The following is a 19,619-nucleotide window of genomic DNA, read 5'->3' on the forward strand; positions in this document are numbered from 1 at the left end:
GCATACAGAAGGACGACGTTGGTCCAAGAGCCGTGGTCTACTTCCCAGCAGAGAAGTGTGGCAGACTCTTTCCCCCACGGAATCTGGAGGGCGTGGGCAGAATGGGTCCGGTCGGGCATCCTCCTGCCTGGCCAACACCTGCCCTCCTACCCCCTTCCTATCCCCATCTCTCCAAGATCATAAAGGATCCTGCTTGGGCTACGGCCATGGCCCTGGACTTCACCCCATCAGTGGCCTGGGGTATTCCAACGCGTCCCAATAGGCCATTGGCTGTGCAGACCTGCAGTCTTGAGCGATGTTCCCGGGGTCAAGGGGGGCGCGGGTGGAGCCCCGAGGGTACGGGTGGGTGGACGCGGGCTCTCAGGGCAGGATGGTGTGGGCACACGAGGCTGCAGGAGGGAGAGAAGCACTGAGCTCGACGGGATGGATGGGGGCCGGGCGTGCTGTTGGCCTGCACGGGAGGGCCCGTGGCCGTCTGTTACCATCTTTGGGAGAACAGTCACGCCGTTTGCGAGCTCCAAAATCTCCCATATGTCTACGAATTTTTTCATGCTCGGGAAGCTGGACCTGCTCTGTCTGCCTGCAGTTGAAAGCAGAGTCACAAGGTCAGAGTCCCCAGCTCTGGCCCTCTGGGGCCGTCCCCGAGCCCGTGGCCACCGCAGCGCCGTCCGAGCTGGCAGGACAGAGAAGCCAGTGTGCTGCCAAGGGAGGGGGCAGCAGGCGGGTGATGGGCAGTGTGCCTCTGTCCCCTCTGTGCTCCGAGGTAGGGGGGTGTCCCCAGTGCAGCCCCAAGGCGGGCACCACACAGGGCCACTTGAGGAGGCCCCTCTGCTCACAGGACCCATGGGCCGGAGCCTGATGCCCCTCCCGCTGCGCTCCTGGCCACGCCCTCCTCCACGGAGACTCCACGGGACCCCTCCGACCTCTCCGATGGCTGTCCTGCAGGCCTCGGTGCCCCGAAGTGGGTTTGTGCCCCCTTCCCCCCACCCCTCCCTGGACAGCAGCTCCCCGCCCACCCTCCCTTCACCACGTCCCCCTGCTCCCCCGATCCTGCCCTCAGCCCAGGGGGTCCCCTGCCTCCATGCAGAGGGTCAGTCCCACTCCGGGCCTGTTGCCCTCTGGGCTCCGCCCGTGCACTGGCCGCCCCCACTCAGCCCCGTGGCAGCCACACCAGAGACCCGCCCACCTGGTCCCCCCGTCCGGGCGCAGCACTCCGCCCGCCCACCTAGCCACCCGTTTGCTGTGTGTGTCCCGGCCCTGACCTCCTACTTCCCACTTCCTGCCAGCCCGCAGCGCAAGGGCCGTGACAGGAACGGATGTGTGTTCGTGTCCCCCCAAATTCATCCATCAGAGCCCCAGAGGGATGGTGTGACATCCTGGGGCCTTGGGAGGTGTGTGGGGTTAGCTGGGTGCTCATGATGGGGTCAGTGCCCGTATAAGAAGAGGAAGACACTGGAGCTCTCTCCCCGACACTTGACATAGTGAAGAGGCAGCCATCTGCAAACCAGGAATGGGGACCTCCCCGGAATTCGCCAGGTCGGCGCGCTGAGCCGTGAGGATCAATGTCCATCGCGGGCGCCCGTGCGGTGCGGTCTGTGGTGCTCTGTCAGGGAGCCCGAGCTGAGGCAGGTGCTTCCATACCTTGCCCTCTGAGCTTGTCGCCCCTCCGTCCCCCACCTGACCCGCACTCCGCACGCCCCCTCCCCAGAGTTTTCCACTGGACTCACTGAGGAGCAGCAGGGTCTTAGAGGTCCGGCCGGCCCGGCCCAGGCGCACGTAGACCACGCCGTAGCTGTAGTCAGTGGACAGCACGTGGAAGCCCTCGACCCCCTTCACTGGACCGGAAGAGAAGCGTGGGGCCGCCCGATCAGGCCTGCACAGCAGGGGCAACTGGGAAGGGTCAGGAGTCCCTCCCACACACCCAGCCACCTTCCAGGCCTAGGCTGCGGGCACTTGCATGCTTGTGGGCTCTGGGACCGTGGCCTGCCTGCCCGCCCCGTGGGCCGCTGTCTCTCCCATCCACCCAGCCCTGGGACAGAGGAGCGGCCTCTCCCGGGCCTGTGGCCATGAAGCCGGGGACACGCCCACCTCCAGGTCTTTCTCTCCAGGCCCGGGCCTTCCTACGCACAAGTATTCCTGAACATCGCCTTTTTCCTATCTTTCCGCAGAATTAATGTGTGTGACTGACACCCCTGTGACCTGGGGGCGGGGGGTGGCAGCAAGGCGGGAGCCCTTTGTTGGCTCTGGTTTCCTGGAATTTTCCACTTTGGTGCAGGGTCAGTCCCACAGCTTAAGGGAAACCCTCGGAACACCCACTCTCTGCCGAGTGCTCCCGTGTACGTGGTGGCCTCTCCCAAAATCAGGCCTTAATTTTTAGGGGCAGGAAGGGTTTCGGGACTGCAGAGATGATCTGTCAGATGTGCAGGTGATCTTGGGGCTGGCTCCCCCCGCCCCCGGCTCCCTTTCCCCTCTTGACAGGGAGATGTCTGGGCTGTTTGTGGTCAGGGCTCCGTGAAGAATGTGCTGGGCCCCTCCCCGGTCCACTCACTGGCTGAAGGCAAGTACCACCTTCAGCTGGCCCGCTTTGTGGACCTCCAACATCGATACCCCCAGCTTCCTCCTGTCTCTGCCTGGCAAGAATCTCTGGCCCTCACAGGCGACAGCCAGAATGTACCAGAACCCTGAAAACTGTGGAGAGCGTGCTGGCGTAGCAGCCCGTGCCAGGCTCCCAGCCGGGCCCTCAGGAACCCACCGGACACTGACATTGGCCTGAGGCCCAGGCCGGGTCCAGCACCAACAGGTCGGCGCAGCCCCTGCACAGGGACCCGGCTGCCCCTCTGGGCCTTGGCGGGCAGGTGCCGGGTGTGCTGGGTCCCCGAGGGCTGGCCTGTGGTTACCATCTGCTGGAATTCCCTTCCCGTGAAAGGCCTCCCCCTTCCTTCCAGCTCGGCCCTCGGCCCCATCCCTCTGACTTCCTGCCACAAACCCACATTCCCGGGGAGTCAGTTCCCACGGCCACCTCCACTAGGACCTTCCACCTGCCAGACATCTGGTTGTTCTGGAACACGCTCTGCTCGTTCGGCCTCTGCCCACCTAGCATCCCTGGGGCCCTGAGGCAGCACCTGCCTGGGGCCCTCGGCCCTCCCCCCTCTTGCGTGGCCACCAGCTCCTCAGAGAGAGGCCAGGGCCTGAAACCCCTTCCGCCCTCGCGGCACTGCCCCCTGTTCCAGGATGGCCCTTTGGAGATTTTCAGGGAGTGATCTTCCAGCCACCACACACACTGCATGCCTGGCCCCGGTCGGCCTGGCTGTCAGCCTTGGGGAACGCAGGTGTGTGGCTCACCTTGTTCCAGTTGAGGTTGTGGGACTCCCTGGGTAGCTGTTCCTGCGGCCGGGACCCCGTAGCAGGCATAAGCGCCAAGACCAGCACACACGTCAGCCTCCCTGGTCCCATTGTCACCCTCCTTCCTCGGCCACCGGGGCACTGAGTTTAAGTCTCCCCACCCACCTGACCCTGCCGTGGGTGTCCAGCCACCCCAGAGCCTTGAGCCAGCCTGGGGTGGGTCAATGGGGGGGGAGAGGGGCTTTGGGACACAGGCGGGCGGCCTAGGGGCTCGGCCTGGTGGGTGCTGCCTGAATTTGAAGGCCATCGTGTTCCCCTGTGAGACCCCTGGGCCTCCCATCCTAGCCCCCGCGGAAGAGAGGCAAGCAGCCGGGAGGCGTCCCTGGGAGTCACTTCATAGAGATATTTGCACGTGAGAAGCAGGACCACGGTGACGATGGGGCACAGATGGCACCAGCGTGACAGCAGGGCTTTCCGTCCCGAGCAGGTGCTGACGGACAGGGCTGCTGGATGTGTGTGAGCGTGCCCACCCCTAGCCTGCACGCACCGCCCCCCTCCGTGAGTGATGGGCACCCCCCCCACGACATCAGGCACGGCCCCACCAGACCACAGGAGGAGCCACAGGCTCGGTCCCTCGGGAATCCTGCCCCCTGCCCTGGCCCCAAAGCTCCAGGCCTGGGAAAGCCACACTCTTGTGCCCTGGACACTGTGGCACCCCAGCCGCGCACCCTGGTGGGCACCCACGCCCACTGCGTCAGCCCGCACCTGTCCAGACCCCCGAGGGTCTGCTCTAACTCAGACAGTCCTCCCTCCAGCCCAGGGACTGTGGTGACCTCTGCTTGCGGAGCAGCTGCCCCCAGCCCAGCCCCCACTCAGGAGCCAAGACCCACGTCCACGTGCCCCCCACCCAGAGCTGGTTCTGGGCTGTATGGCCCAGCCCTCGGTGAGCCCCACGCCCATCTCCTCCCCTGCACCGACCGGAGCCCCGAGAGGGCAGCGCCCCGTCTGACATTGCCGTCCGCCCTCGGCACACAGGTGAGAGGCATCTGTAGGGCCTTGTGGGATCGTTTTATTTGGAACTGCCGTGAGTCCTGAGAGCAGCCCGCCCCACACCAAGCTCCCAGGCGGCTGAGCAAGGAGGCCAGCGCCTGGCCAGCCTCACAGGACTCGGCGGGCACAGTCCCACCGGGAGGTCGATGCATTCACTGAAACCCAAGCAGAGTGTTGCAGGACCCCAGATTCACCTCGAAGGGTGTCAGCCCCGTCCCGGGCCCCGGGCCTTCTCGGGGCAGAGCTCTGGGGTGTAGGATCTGGGGTGATGCTCAGGAGGACAGCTGACCTGGAAAGTCTTGTGTGCACAGGTGACTGGGGGGGAAGAGGACTACTGAGGGTGGGCACCCAGGACACACCGCGGCCACCCCGCTCTGCCCACGGCGTCGCCCGAGACGGGGCCGGCCCTGCAGGCCTGGCTTTGGGCAGGAGCAGGGGACTCCGTGTAGAGCTCCCCACCCCCACCCTGCCTGACTCCCTGAGGCTCGGAGGGACCCCGAGACCCACAGAAGTCAGCCAGGGGCCCGTGGGCATCGGGTGACACTCACGGTCCGGCCTCAATGTGGCCTGCTGCTGAGACAGGAAGCCCAGGACTGGCTCCACCTAGCAAAGAGGCGCAGGGCCTCCTGGCTGGCCAGCTCTGTCCGGCCTGTGGGGCGGGAGGGGAGCCCTCACCACGTGTGCCCCGTGCCCCAGCCACCCCTCCTGCAGGGGGCCAAAGGGCAGGGATGCTGCTCTGGGACCCTGGAGGCCCGGGGCTCAGCACAGTCAGCGGGAGTTTGCCCAGCCTGGCCGCCCGTGGCAGGGAGTTTGTGGGGCCGGCCCGTGGTGTCCACCACTTACTGTACAGCTCCACGGTGTTGAACGCCTCGTCCTTGAACTCTAGCTGGGTGAACACAATGGCGTAGTTCCTGAAGTTGGTGCCCAGCCCCCGGTAGTCCAACACTCCTAGGCCTAGGAAATACGTGCACCCCCCCAGGGCGGAGCATCAGACCTCACGAGAGGCCCCCCCGGAAAGCATTGTCCCATTGACCCCAGAGCCAGCACACAGAGGGCCTCAGGAACAGATGCCCGGCGAGTGCCTGTCCCAACTCATGCCGGGGGGAACCCTCCACCGATCATGTCCCCTCGGGGGCACCACCCCCGACGGAGGCCCAGGGTCACCGCGGGGCACGCCAGGGTGAGCCCTCTGTCTTCCAAACTCTGACAAAATGCATCCTTTCACTTTCTAGTGGAAGTCTCGGGGATGGGCCCGCTCCCCATCCCACGGCATTGGCCAGGCGGCAGGGGACGCCAGCCCAGGCTGTTGGTGATGGATCCCACTAGGGAGGGCCCAGAAAGCCAGCCCATCCCGCACCGCCCCATGCCCCACGCCCCGCATGAGACCGTGGAGGCCGTCGCCTTACAGGAGTTCTCAAACACCCATCCAGAGCTCTGTCTCAGCAGCTCCACCACGTTCACGTCACGCCTCTCCAAGCTGGAAGAGCGATCGTCTGTCCTCGGCTCAGGGTCTGGACTCAGGCCCAGAAGAGACAAGGGTCCTACCAACTGCACCTGGCCAGCCACCAGCATGCCGCGCAGGGGATCCTGGCTGCCGCTGATGGTGCCCGTTGCCCGGAAGCCTTGTTCTGCACCGAATCCAACCTGGCCGGGGAATGAGCAGACACGAGAGCCCTGCAAAGTGCAAATCGACTTCCTTCCACCTCCCAAGAGGCCTCGCGCGCTAGAAGCCACGTGACGGGCACAAAAGGAGCCTCGGACAAACACAAGGTCGTCTGTAATTTTGGGTAAAGGCACCCAGTATCCAAAGGGGCCTACGTCCCCGAAGCGGTCAGTCCATAAAGTGAACCAACCACAGAAATGCAGCGGTCTTTGCTCACTAAGATGAGCTCATGGCTGGGAAATTCCAGAAGGAAGAACAACAGGCAAGAGCCATCCAGTAAACTGAGGCAGTGGGGCACAAAGCTGCAACAGGTGAAACAACGGGGTTTGGAAAATCAGAAGACTGATCAAAGGAATGAATGGGAAGTCCAGAAACAGGGGCGCCTGGGTGGCTCCGTCCATCAAGCGTCCAACTCTTGGTTTTGGCTCAGGTTGTGATCTCGTGATCGTGAGACTGAGTTGGGCTCCGCGCTCAGCACACACTCTGTTTGAGATTCTCGACCCCTCCCTCCGCCCCTCCCGCTCGTGCTCTCTCACTCTCTCAAGAGTAAATAAATAAATCCTAAAAAAAAAAAAAAGTCCAATAATAAAGCAAAATGGGAGCATGGGAATTTAGCACGTGACAAAGTCAGCCGGAGTCCGTGGAGGACAGAGAGGCAATTCGATTAATGACGTTAGAAATTGGATAGTGATCTAGAAAAAACCAACTGGTTCCTCCTATTTTCCCAGGGTCAAATCCCAAATGCAGCGAAGATGCCAGAAGCACCAGGGAGTTGCAAGCCGTTTCCTAACTGACGGTGTCACAAAAGCCAGGAGCCCCGCAAAGAGAAAGCTAGTGTGCATCCTCAGAGAAATGGAAAGAAATCCTTCATGTATGAAAAAAAAAAAAGTCCTCCTCAATGTTATAAGAAAAATGACAAACTGGGAAGTATATTTGCAACTGGTTTCTGTCACAGACAAGTGCCTCATATTCCTAATCCTTAAGGGTTCTTACAAAGGAGGAAAAACACACCTTAGAGGAAAACATACCAGAGATGTGACCAGGCAGTGCGTTGGGCAGGGAGCACGTACGCTGCGACGCTCCCATCCTTAGAAGGGCCACGTAGAAGCTGAAGGGGGCCATCTGTTGCCTATCAGATGTCGTGGAAGCAAGAGCACGGGAATGCCGGGGCGCTGGTTCAGGGAACCTGCCACGTGGGGACCTCTTGGAGGTGAGAACACAAGGACCCACGCCACAAAAGGTGTTTCCAGTTGCCGAAGATTGGAGAGCACTGTCTGTCGAGCAGCAGAGCCTGGCAGAAGGCCTATGGAGTCTCACACAGCGATCCAAAAGAGCAGAGCGCCCTGGTAAATGCGAAAGGACATCACTGTACGGCCCAGCGATCCCCTGCAGGGCGCACACGCAGGAGAACAGAAGGGAGACTTGCACACCCATGTTTATGACAGTGCCATTGACGAACCAGACGGTGGAAGAAACCATGTGGCCTGTCCACACCATGGAACATAATTCAGCCTTAAAAAGGGAGGAAATCCCGACACCGGCTACAACGCGGATGAATGTGGAGGACACGGTGCCGAGTGAGATCAGCCCGGTCCCCGGCGCAGACAGACCAATCCCCAAGGATCCACTCCCCGGAGGCCCCAGAGGAGTCAGACCCACAGAAATAGGGGCAGGGGAGGGGATGGGTCCGTGTTCAACGGAAACGGATGGAGGGGGTCGGCTGCACAACAGTGTGAATGTGCTTGACGCCCTTGTGCTGTGCGCTTAGAAGTAGCGAGGACAGTAAATCTCTGCGCTGTGTTTATCTTCCTACAACTTTGAAAAATGTCATAAAGACAAAAGAGAACAAACTTTGAAATGTTTTAAAAGAGAGCAGAGCCTCTGTGGACTGATCGGAACAACCCCCCAGCGTGCGTGGGCAAATGACACATGGGTGCTGGTGTGTGCCTGCCCCCACGTCCCTAACACGGGCTACCCTCAGGGAGGAGACGGGCTGGCTGAGGCAGGTGGGGAAGGACCCCCACGGTACACCCTGAGGAACCCTGATTTTTGAGCCATGCAAGTATGTTTGCTGTCCAAAGGCCAACGAATGAAATTTCATTACACAACAAAACGTGAGAGGCCCACTTGCCTCTCCTCCAAGCCCTGATCCGAATGTGTATCTGCAGGGGGCCCTCAGCACAATCCACCTCTCCAAATCAGCTTCTGGCCCAGGTCCCTGGACAGAGATGCGCCTTGACACTGGCACCAGGAGAGGCTGCTGACCAATCATTCCGTTGAGCAGATGCCAAAAATCGGCTCTGAGCCTTGTGGCATCCCCATGGCTCCTATGGCATCTTTGGCTTTGCATAGGGCCCAAGGCCCTCCAGAGGCCCAGCTTCTGTATTTGGATGTCTGATTCCACCAGCTTCACTGGGACGACCCAGCCACGTGGCTTTGGGGCCAACACCATGGCCCGTGGGACCAAGCTCACCCAACACCGTGGAGCTGCCATCTTACCCCAGACCTCCCCTGCCCTTGCTTGTCCCAAGGCCAGGCCTGGCCCAGGTACACCCGGGCCCCACATCTCCTGCAGGCAGATGCAGGAATGCGAGGGAGGGTACCTGGAGTCCCCCAAGAACCCGCGGCTCTTCAGCACAAGGCATGACCCACTTCAAGCAGTAGCTTGAGAAGGATTTGCCCAGGAGGCCTCTCCCACCCCGGCATGAGTCCCACCCAGACACAGGGCACACACCGCACTCACCTGTGCCTGGAGGACAACATTTTCAGGTTGTTTTCTGGAGTAAGGGTCACCATGACGCCCTCGACGTTCTTCGTGGCCTTCTCCAACGCAAAGCCCTTCTCACCTGAGGCCACGGCAAAAACATCCCAGGACCCCAGAAGCTGGTGGAGGAGGAGCAGGTGAGGGGGGCCAGTCCCTCAAGCCCTTGGAGGCATCCTCTCTCTATCTGGGAACCCAGGGCCCCTTCCTCAGGCTAGCCCATCCCCCCATAGCCAGTGCCGGTCTGGGTTGGCTCTGGGAGGGTAACCCAGAGGTTGTGTGGCCCCACGGGAGGGGCCTGGGCCCCTAGGACCCACAGGAGTGTTGTTACCGGCTTAGGGTCCAGCCTCCTGAGCCACACTGCCTGGGTCTTAGGCACTGAGACCAGAGCCAGCAGGACAGCTCACAGGACAGCCTCATCCTTGCAGGTATGTGCACACCAGCACACATGCCTCGGGGCCAGGGGTGTGCAGTGCCTCCAGCCCCTGAATACCCATTTATATGTCTCTGCATGGGTCTCTGTGGGCGGCCACTAATCGCCACGACACCATCCTGGCCTCCCTTTTTGCAAGGTGGGGAAATTACCCAAGGGCGGGTGGCATTATTATTCAGTGGTGGCCTCTGTGCCCTGCCCAGATGTGCTAGAGAAGGGGGAGTGGGCCCCTGGCGAATGTGTGCCAAGCACACACAAAGCGTTCTTTGTCAACGCTGCCATGCCAATCCCTGGTTCTGTATGCTTCCTTCCACTGGAAGCTTCCAGAATGAGCATCCCATTCCCAGTCACACCACCTGCACTCCTCCCTGGGGATTCAACACTCTTGAGCCTTGCTCAGTCTGGGTAGGCCAGTAACCCTGGTCCTTAACCCTGGCTGGCAGTAGGCCAAGGCCAAGTCCCAGCGGAGGCACAGACAGTTCTTCCAGAAGCTGAAGGTTCGATCTTTTGTTTCAATCTTAAAAAAAAAAAAAAAAAAAAACAGAAACCAAAATTTTTTGAAAAAGCTCCCACCCCTTCATGGCTTACCCATTATCCTGCTCTGTGGGTCTTGGCCTCCTGCCCCCACCCCCAGTCAGCACCCAGCCCGGAATGTCCCGTTCCTTCTGTCGCTCCACTCCACCCGTCTGAACGTGTCCACCCTCTCGCCCACCTTGGCCTTGCTGCCTCCCACCTCTGCACTCCATGACCCTGGCCAGACACCCCAGGAGCTGCACAGCCCCCAACGTCCCATCGGAGATCTGTATGGGCCTGGCTTCTCAGCCCTGGATCATCTGAGCCCCTAGCTGGGAGCAGAGGACAGAGGGCTTGGTAGGATCTGTCTGAGCCCCTGAAATCCAAGGGGAGGCGGCTAGGAAGGTCCTTCCTTGGGAGGTTGGAGGGAGTGGTGGAATGTTCAGACTACATTTCCAGACCCCTTTGCTGGCTGGCTTCCAGGGGTTCTATCAACACAAAGACAAGGAAGATTTGGCGGGTGGAGGAAAGATGAAGCCATTTGTCTTGCCAGGCCTTTTTAAGGAGGGACCTCTGCTAGGCCACCACTCCAGCCCCTGCTTGGGAGATGAGTTTACTGGTGAACAAAAGGAAACCAGCCCTTGTACAAATGTGCAGCTCAACTTTGCACCACCCCAGGACCTGGGGAGTCTCAGGCCTCGACCACGGATTAGGGTGTCCCGTGACTACCAGCTTCCCCAATGCCTGGCAGAAGAAGATGGGATACAAGGACAAAAATATCACCCTACTCTTCAAATTAATCCTGTTCATCATGTTTTTTCAAGTACAGTTTCCTGACGCAACATTTGAGGAGACAAAGATGAAAGAAGAGAATCACAGCAGAAGAGAGATAAGGGAAGCAGACCCACCAATGCTCCCTGCGTTGGAATTACAAGGCAGGCTCTCGTAGTCCACTTGGGCTGATATCACAAAAATACCACACACTGGGTGGCTTATAAACAACAGGCATTTATTTCTCAGTTCTGGTAGCGAAAAGTTCTAGTCAGGGTGCTAGCAGGGTCAAGGAGGGCCTCTTGTGGGTCACAGACCTCTCACAGTGTCCTCATGGTGGAAGGGGTAGGGAAGTTCTGCTGTGGGGTCTCTTTCATAAGGGCATGGATTCCATTCAAGAGGCTCCACCGTCATGACCTAGTCCCCTTCCAAGGGCTCACTTCCCAGTGCGATCGTACTGGGGGCTAGGACGTCAACATGAGTATTGGGGGTAGACACACACATCAGGACCACACAGATTGTGAAAACAGCTATGATCACCTTGCTTAACAAGATGGGAGCCACATTTGAAATTTTATGGTATTTTTGCAATTCTCATAATACAGCTGGAAACCATAAAAAGTGGTATAGATAAAAGACATCTGTGTAACCCAAAATAATCTTACAGATTGCAGATTTGGAGAAAAATATATACAGTAGGCTCTCATGAGCCAGAATGCACAGGTTGTTCTACAAAGGAGACATCTTAAATCCTGGGAAAAAATTGATTTTTGGCAATAAATCCGGACAACTAGATATCCATTTAGAAGAAGATTAAGATGAAGCATATTCACCTCATGCATGGGAATAAACATGAAATGGATCAGAAATCTCAGTGCTAAACATGGAAATGGAATCATATGAGTAACAAAAGAAATCACTGGTGGGTTTCTGTATGATGTGGATGTAGGGAAATGCTTTCTAATTGTATCAGATTTCACTCCTGAAGGCGGAACCATCAGGAGGCATATAGATTCACAAATAAGGGGTTTGTGGCAGGAGGTTGACCTCACATCACTGTAGGAGCTCATTTCACAGGCCCCGTAAGGCTTTTGTCTTCTGGGGATTCTGTCATGCAGCCCAGGCAGATCAAGCCACTACAAACCCATAGGCCACACTAACTATGCATAAAATCCAGATGTAATAAAAGAAAGTACTGATAAATAACTTGACTATATTTTTAAATTTTTTATAGCAAAAATAAAGCCATAAACAAAGTCAAAAGATGAGTGACAAGTCTGGAGAAAATATTTCCAACACAGATCACATGCAAGGGCTAATAGCCATACTCTACCAAAACTTTTAGAAATTAAAGAAAAACAGGGCTGAAAACGCATCACAAAAAAAGGACAAATGACATAACCAGATAATTCACACGAAAAAGTTAAAATGACCCCTAAACATGAAAAGATGTTTCTTATGAATTGCATTCCACCAACCCCCCGCCCCCACCAATTTCTATGCTGAGGTCCTGACCCCAGAACCTTAGAATATGACTCTGTTCAGACATGGAGGCTTTTAAAGAGTTAGTTAAGTCCAAATGAGATTGTTCAGTTTAAACGTACCTGGGGTCCTTATCAGAAGAGATTAAGGTATACACACACACACACACACACACACACACACACACTCAACTGGGGCGACCATGTGGGGACATGGGGAAAAGATGGCTATGTACACACCAAGGAGAGAGGCCTTGGGAGGAACTGGCCCTGCCACACCTGGATCTGACTCCAGCCTCCAGAGCTGGGAGAGAATACACCTCTGATGTTTAAGTCTGTGGTGCTTTGTAATGGCAGCCCTGGTGAATGGATACAATGTTCATTTTCATTCACAGTAAGAAAATGCAAATTAAAACAATGCGGAGATGTCATTTATCACCTATCATCCTGCCAAAAATTGCAGAGCTTAGCCACACCACCCACAATTTGGCTACACGAGCATGCCCATGCACTGCCTGTCAGACTGCAAATGGTACCATCATTACAAAGGGGAATGTGGCAACATCTAACAAAACTTAACTACCTGCCCGTTTGTCTTTTGTTCTAGAAATCCCACTCACAGGAATCTATCCTAAGGAAGTACCTGAGACAATACAAACTATATATACACACAGTGGTTACTCAGTAAAGCATTGTTTGTGATAGAAAACTGTTGGAAGTTGGCTAGGTGCCCACATCCAGGAGACTGTTTGAATCAAAGATGGTGTACCCACAAACAGTCCTATGCAGCTATAAAAGAATAACCCGAAGGTCTCTGTGAACCAACATGGGGTGAGTGCTATGACATGAAGGTGTATTGTAAAGTGGAAAAAGCCAAGTGCCAAAGGGCATGTGAAGCACACAGCCTTCTAGGTGAGACAGAAAGGATGATAAGGAAATGTACGTTGTCTGCCTATTTCTGCAAGAAGAAACACAGGAAGGATAAATTGGAGTCTAAAGAGCTTCGTCACCCACAGGGGTAGGCTGGGGAGGAAGTTAGACCCCCTCCCCACAGCATACCTTCTTTTATGTTGTTGTTTTTTTCCAGATTCATTTATTTATTTTAGAAGAGGAGAGAGAGAGAGCAGGGGGAGGGGGAGAGGGACTGGGAGAGAGAATCTTCCAGCTGACTCCCTGATGAGCTTGGAGGAGCCCGGCATGGGGCTCCATCCCATGACCGTGAGATCCTGACCTGAGCCGAAGGCAGACGCTTTAACCGACTGAGCCACCCAGGAGTCCCCACCCTTCACCCTTTTCTGTTACAGGCTTTATGATATTTACATTTAACAGTTAATATGTAGATTCAGTAAAAGTTAAGCTTCTGTCACTTTAAGCTGTACCAGTCAAAGGTACTTCCTCAGGCTCCTTGCATGAGCTCAGGCTTGGGTCAGATTGACCTGGGTTCAAACCCACAGCAGGGCCATGTCACAGCCCTGTGACAGGAACCTCCTATGGGAACTCTTGGAAACATGCCTGGGGCCATGGTGTGGGGAGGAGTAACTTGCCAGGCTGAAGGCCAGGGGTCCCCACGATGCCCAAAGGGCTGCCATAGGCATCCACATTCTAGAGACAGACCCCTACTCCCTTCAATTGGCTAGAGATGCTCCAATGATCAAACTGTTCTCCCGCTGTATCCCTACATGCTGAGGATGTGGTAGAAAAGCCAACAGTGAGAGCCATTTCCTACACTGCAGACCGGAGTCAGGTCTCACCCCTGACATCTCTGGCCATTTGCCTGGAGGTACCCAAAGGTAACAAGGGAGGCCCAGAGCCAGCCAGGCCAGTCAGACACTGCTGTGATCCGACTGTGCAGCCCAGCTCTCCTCCTGTGTGTGTGTGTGTGTGTGTGTGTGTGTGTGTGTGTGTGTGTGTGTACAGGGGTCTCATGCAGGGTGATGATGGGTCCGATGCCCGGTGGGTGGATCATGCTCACACCCCAGGTCAAGGCTGGCTGGGTGCGATGGGGTGTGGGGGGCTGGGAGCTTATGCTCAGGGTTTATCCCGAGAGCTCCACAGGTATGGGTCACTGTCTGGGGTGTTGGGCTATGCACGCACAGGTGTGTGTCTGATCTGGGAGCAACAGGGGGACTGGACAGTGTGACAGTGAGGACGGCCGGGCAGGGCTGTGATGCCTCCGGGCCGGCTACCCCTCACTGTCTTTGCAGTAGTCAACGGATGTAATGGACTAGAGGATGGCAGACACCCACTCCATCTCTATGACCTGGGGCGTGACCCCATAGGGCTGTCCAGGAGCAGGAGCTGAGTATTGCCGGGGAAGGCCTCTGACATCACCCAGACCACTGTCTGCGGTAGTCGTTCAGTGGATTGTGCTCCAGGAGCCGGAGCCCATGGAGGCCAACCCCGAGGCTGAGAAGCCTGGGGCAGGGTGCCTGTGGGTGTATGGGGAAGGGTCGGGGCTGGCCCCACAGCGAGGAGCCCACAGAACCTGGTGTGGGGCCTGGAGCAAAGACTGGGCTCAGAGCGCCCAGCGGGTGGACTGCAGTCGGGGAGACGTCCCGGGGAGGGTTCCTTCCTACCTGGGGCATCTCTGGGAGACTCTGGGCTGTGCACGCACAGGTGTGTGTCTGATCTGGGAGCAGCAAGGGGACTGACTGGGCAGGGGGACAGTGAGGTTGGCTGGGCAGGGTTTGATGCGTCCGGGCCGGCTACCTGTTCCTGTCTTTGCAGAAGTCAACGGGTGAAACCAGCTGGAGGTTGGCGGATAGCCGTTACATATCCAGGACCTAGGGTGTGACCCCACAGGGTTCCCCAGAAATAGGTGCTGGGGATTGCCGGGAAGGCCTCCAACATCACCCAGACCACTGTCCGCGGTAGTCATTTACTGGATTGTGCTGCAGGAGCCGGAGCCCATGGAGGCTGAGCCTCAGGTGAGAAGACCGGGGCTGGGTGCCTGAGTGTGTGGGGGGAAGGGTCGGGGCTGGCCCCACAGGGAGGAGCCCCAGAGGCTGGTGTGGGGCCTGGAGCAAAGACTGGGCTCAGAGCGCCCAGCGGGTGGACTGCAGTCGGGGAGATGTCCCGGGGAGGGTTCCTTCCTACCTGGGGCATCTCTGGGAGACTCTGGGCTGTGCACGCACAGGTGTGTGTCTGATCTGGGAGCAGCAGGGGGTTGGGCAGGGGGACAGTGAGGACGTCGGGCAGGGCTGTGAGGCCTCCGAGCTGAGTGACAGTTCCTGTGTTTGCAGAGCCCCGTGGAAGCTGGCCTGGCTTCTGTCCCTGCACCTGGCTCCTGACACATTCTAGAGATGCAGATGGAGTCGCTCTAGCTCCTCAGATGGTGGAGCAGCTGAGAAAGGAGAAGAAGAGCTCAGCCCATGCCTGCTCTCCGTGGGCCTTTGCAAGACAGAGCCTAGCCCAGGGCCTCCCAGAGAAGCTGAAGCCAGGAAGGAGCCCTCCCCGGGACGTCTCCCCGACTTCCGTCCACCCGCTTGGTGCCCAGTCTTTGCTCCTGCCCCCATACCAGCCTCTGGGGCTCCTCCCTGTGGGGCCAGCCCTGACCCTTCCCCTCACACCCACAGGCACCCACCTCCGGTCTTCTCATCCTCAGGGTCAGCCTGCGTCGGCTCTGCGTGCTCCAACTGGGCCATCAGAAGGTGGGCATGGCGCTCCAGGTCAGAACCGGGCATGTTGAGCTGCACATGGGCCACCAGCTGCTTGAGGCAGGGAACGTCCGGGCTGACAGAAGTCCTCTGAGTACTGGTCCAGCCAGGTGCCCAGAATGGAGGAGATGGCCCTGGAGGTAGGCGGGCAGGAAGCAAAGTCAGTGGCCTGGCCTGCCCTTCCACACAGCCCCCTGGGGCAGCCCTGGGGAATCTCCATCCAGAGGCCAGTCCCACCCAGCCCACCCGCACCGGCCATCCAGGCAGGGGCAGGTGTAGCCAGCAGGTGCGGGGGCCAGCAGTCTCCACGGGAGGGAGCTCTCCATCACTGGTGTGAGCACCCCTGCCTTCCTCAGGGGAGCCTGCCCCAATCCACTGTCTGTCTGGGGTCCCTCCTGCTGCACTGGAAACTCCAGGAGGGCGGGGAGATGCAGTGTCTGCTCTGTCCCGGCCCTGGGGCACAGAGAGGAGCTGCAGAAGTCTATGAGGGAGGAGGGAACGGGCAGTGTCCCTCGGCCCAGCCCGCCTGTGCTCTCACGGCCCCTTGGCCCCCAGCCCCTGCTCCGACGGCTGCCTGACCCCCTTGCAGGCCCGTGGGGTCTCCTACACCAACACTATTCTCGGGGATGTCTGCCCGGCCTGTCCAGGCCCCACATGCAGCTGGCCTGGGGGACCCAGTGTGAGCTGGTGGCACCCGGATTGGGTCAGAGCAGGCGAGGCCCCCAGCCTCCCCTCCGCTCCCTAGGCCCCGGGCCCACAGCCTCAGCTGTCTCACTCCTGTCCTGCAGGAGAGGCCCCCACACCGCTGCCCTCCAGCAGCCATGACAGACGCGGTAGAGCCAGGGCTCTGCCCAGCACCCCCAGCCCCGCCAAAGCCCCAAATGTCCCCCACCTTGGAGACAGGGGCTCTTCTTCGTCCTAGGGCCCGTCATCCTTTGGACAATGAGAGCAGAGGGATCCCCATCTAGAGGAGGCCGGCAGGGCGTCCCACGCAACGTCCTGTGCCCATCTCTGCTTTGTCGTCTAGGGTTACCGGTGGACCTCCACCTAGAACAGAGGCCCACGGGGCAGGGTGATTTGTCTGCCCTGTTCCCTGAATTATGCAAAATGTCTAGAAGGGGCTTCCTGTCCATGTGTGTCTGTGTGTGTCTGTGTGTTAGTGTGTGTGGTGGAGTGTGTGTGTGATTTGTGTGCGTGATATGTGTGTGTCTGGTGTGTGTGAAGGGAGCAGCCCAGACTCCTTGGGTTGACATTATGGCCAGGTAAGGGGCACAGCCGTCGTGGCAGCCCGGGGGGTCGGTGACCTGGATGGCTTTGGGGTAGGAGACCCTCCTGGCCCTCCCCGAGCCCGGGCCTGGAGAGCCGTCGTCCCCACGCTCCCCCTGAGCCTGCACCAGCCCTTACTGGCTGCCTGCTGCACGGGCCCCACGCTGGGCAGCCGTAGAGGGAGGTTCCTGTTGACCAGCTTCTCCCCAATTTCTTCCATGGGGCTCTGCAAAGACAGTGAGCAGCGCCCGGCCTGGAGGCATCACAGCCCGGCCCCGCCGTCCTCACCGTCGCCCTGCGCAGTCCCCCTGCTGCTCCCAGATCAGACGCAGCCCCGTGCGGGCACAGCCCTGCACCTGGGATGCAGTGACTTTCCTGAGACCACATCCTCGGGACATCGGGGTACAGCAGGATCGGAGCATCTCCAGCCAAGTGAACTGTTTGGAAGGGGGCTGTCTCTAGAATGCGGGTGCCAGTGACAGCCCTTGGGCATCTTGGGGACGCCCTGGCCATCAGCCTGGCATGTCTCCCCCATCCCCCATGCTATGGCCCCGGGCATGTTCCCAGGAGACAATGTCCACACCCCAGGACCCCGCTGCCTCCAACCTCTTCCTTCCAACCCCCTTGTCACCTCCAGGGTTCATGCCCCCTTTGACCCCCCTGGGGAGTTAGTTTGTGTGTTTGTGGATGGGTGTGTGTGTGTGTGTGTGTGTGAATGTGCACGTAGAGCCTTGTGTGTGTGTGTGCCCATGCGAGGATGACCAGAGGAAAGGGCCCCACACGGGAGTGTGGGCCATGGTCCCCCAGGATCTTGGGGGCCCTCATTCCCAAAGGAAACCCCAGGGGAGGTGAAGCTTGGCCTCGGAAGCTGGAACCCTCCCCGTTCCTCTAGCCTCTGTTCACCTGGTGCGTCCCAGGCCAGTCCCTCCGTCTCCTGCCCTCAGTTTGCGGACTGTCCCATGAGGGGTTGGAGGAGGAACTCCATTAGCGTGGTTCTGGGTGGCCGATCGGCTCCCACCTTTTGGGTGGACATGGCGCAGGTGCACTCTGGGTGGGCGGGGTCGGGTGGGCGGGGTCCTCCCACCAACGGTCGGTCGGAGGCAGGTGGATCCTGCGCAGGCGCGCCTGCGCAGGCGCGCACACGGCCCAGCAGACGGCGCATGCGCGGGACCCCACCTCTCAGCCGGCATGAGCAACACCGAGGGGCTTGCTGTGGGGTCGGTCCAACGGGTCCCGATCTCCACTGTCTGGTCAGTGACCCTTACGTCCTCTTAGGCCGGGGGCCAGCCCCACTCCCGCCAGGCAGGGCCGCTGGACCGAGTGGACATGGAGACCTGGGGACTAGAGAGAAATGAAGTATACCCCCCACCTTGCCGTCCTGGCCGCCACGTTCCACTCCAGTGTTCGTCCAGGTGCATGGCTGGGTCAGGGGAGGGGGAATGGGGACACGTCTGGGCAGGGAGGAGGTCAGGTCGCGTTTTTCTCCTCTACATCCCCTCCCCTGTCTTCCTTGCAGCACCCCATCTCCCCAAGGTCCGGCCCTCAAACACTTTCATCTCCCTGCTTTAATCCCCAACACATCCTCCTGAGGTGGGAGTCACTGACACCATCTTCAAAGTAGAAAACGGAGGTCCCAAGAGTTCCCATAGGAGCTTGCCAGTCACAGGGCTGTGACATGGCCCTGCTGTTAGTTTGATCCAGATCAATCCGACCCAAAACCTGAGCTTCCAGAGGAGCCTGAGGAAGTAGCCTTTGAGCCCAGGCTTGGAGGTGAGGTCATCCCGGATGGGGGTCATATGAAGGGACAGCTCGGGGCTCTGAGGGCAGATTCTTGATGGGCTCCCTGGGGAGGGAAGGCTCTACAGAGGCTGGAGTGGGGTGAGGGGGGCACACTGGGGAGCATGTCTAGACCAGCTCATGCAGGGCTCTCTGGATGCTGGGCAAGGAGTCAGGGGACAGTGTGGGTTAGGGGGTTCAGGGGACACAATCCGGGCATTCTTATCAGAGCCACATCATCCTCGATTTAGAAGGAGCCTGGTGAGCATGTTATTGCCATGGTCCGGTTTCCTTCTTCTGCAGGTGGCTGTTCAATTTTCCCAACACCATTAGTTGAAGAGACTGTCTTTTTTCCATTGGACATTCTTTCCTGCTTTGTCAAAGATTAGTTGACCATAGAGTTGAGGGTCCATTTCTGGGCCCTCTATTTTGTTCCATTGATCTATGTGTCTGTTTTTGTGCCAGTACCATACTGCCTTGATGATGACAGCTTTGTAAATAGAGCTGGAAGTCCGGAATTCTGATGCTGCCAGCTTTGCTTTGCTTTCTCAACATTTCTCTGGCTATTCGGGGTCTTTTCTGGTTCCATACAAATTTTAGGATTGTTTGTTCCATTTCTTTGAAAAAAGTGGATGGTATTTTGATGGGGGTTGCATTGAATGTGTAGATTGCTCTAGATGGCATTGACATTTTCACAATATTTGTTCTTCTGATCCACGAGCGTGGAACTTTTTCCATTTCTTTGTGTCTTCCTGCATATCGTTCATGAGTATTTTATAGTTTTCTGAGTAGAGATCCTTTGCCTCTTTGGTTAGATTTATTCCTAGGTATCTTACAGTTTTGGGTGCAATTGTAAATGGGATCGACTCCTTAATTTCTCTTCCTTCTGTCTTGTTGTTGGTATATA

At 58.2% G+C, this 19,619-nt stretch overlaps 1 pseudogene; it reads right to left on the bottom strand.

The window, feature by feature from the left end:
- Window positions 1–227: 227 nt before the first annotated feature.
- LOC148161577 (uncharacterized) lies at window positions 228–15,697 on the bottom strand (annotated as a pseudogene).
- Between the last annotated feature and the right edge of the window lie 3,922 nt (window positions 15,698–19,619).

Source organism: Eumetopias jubatus, unplaced genomic scaffold, assembly GCF_037043125.1.
Source record: "Eumetopias jubatus isolate StellerSeaLion01/CBP00866 unplaced genomic scaffold, mEumJub1_p1.0 scaffold_129, whole genome shotgun sequence".
NCBI lineage: Eukaryota > Metazoa > Chordata > Mammalia > Carnivora > Otariidae > Eumetopias > Eumetopias jubatus.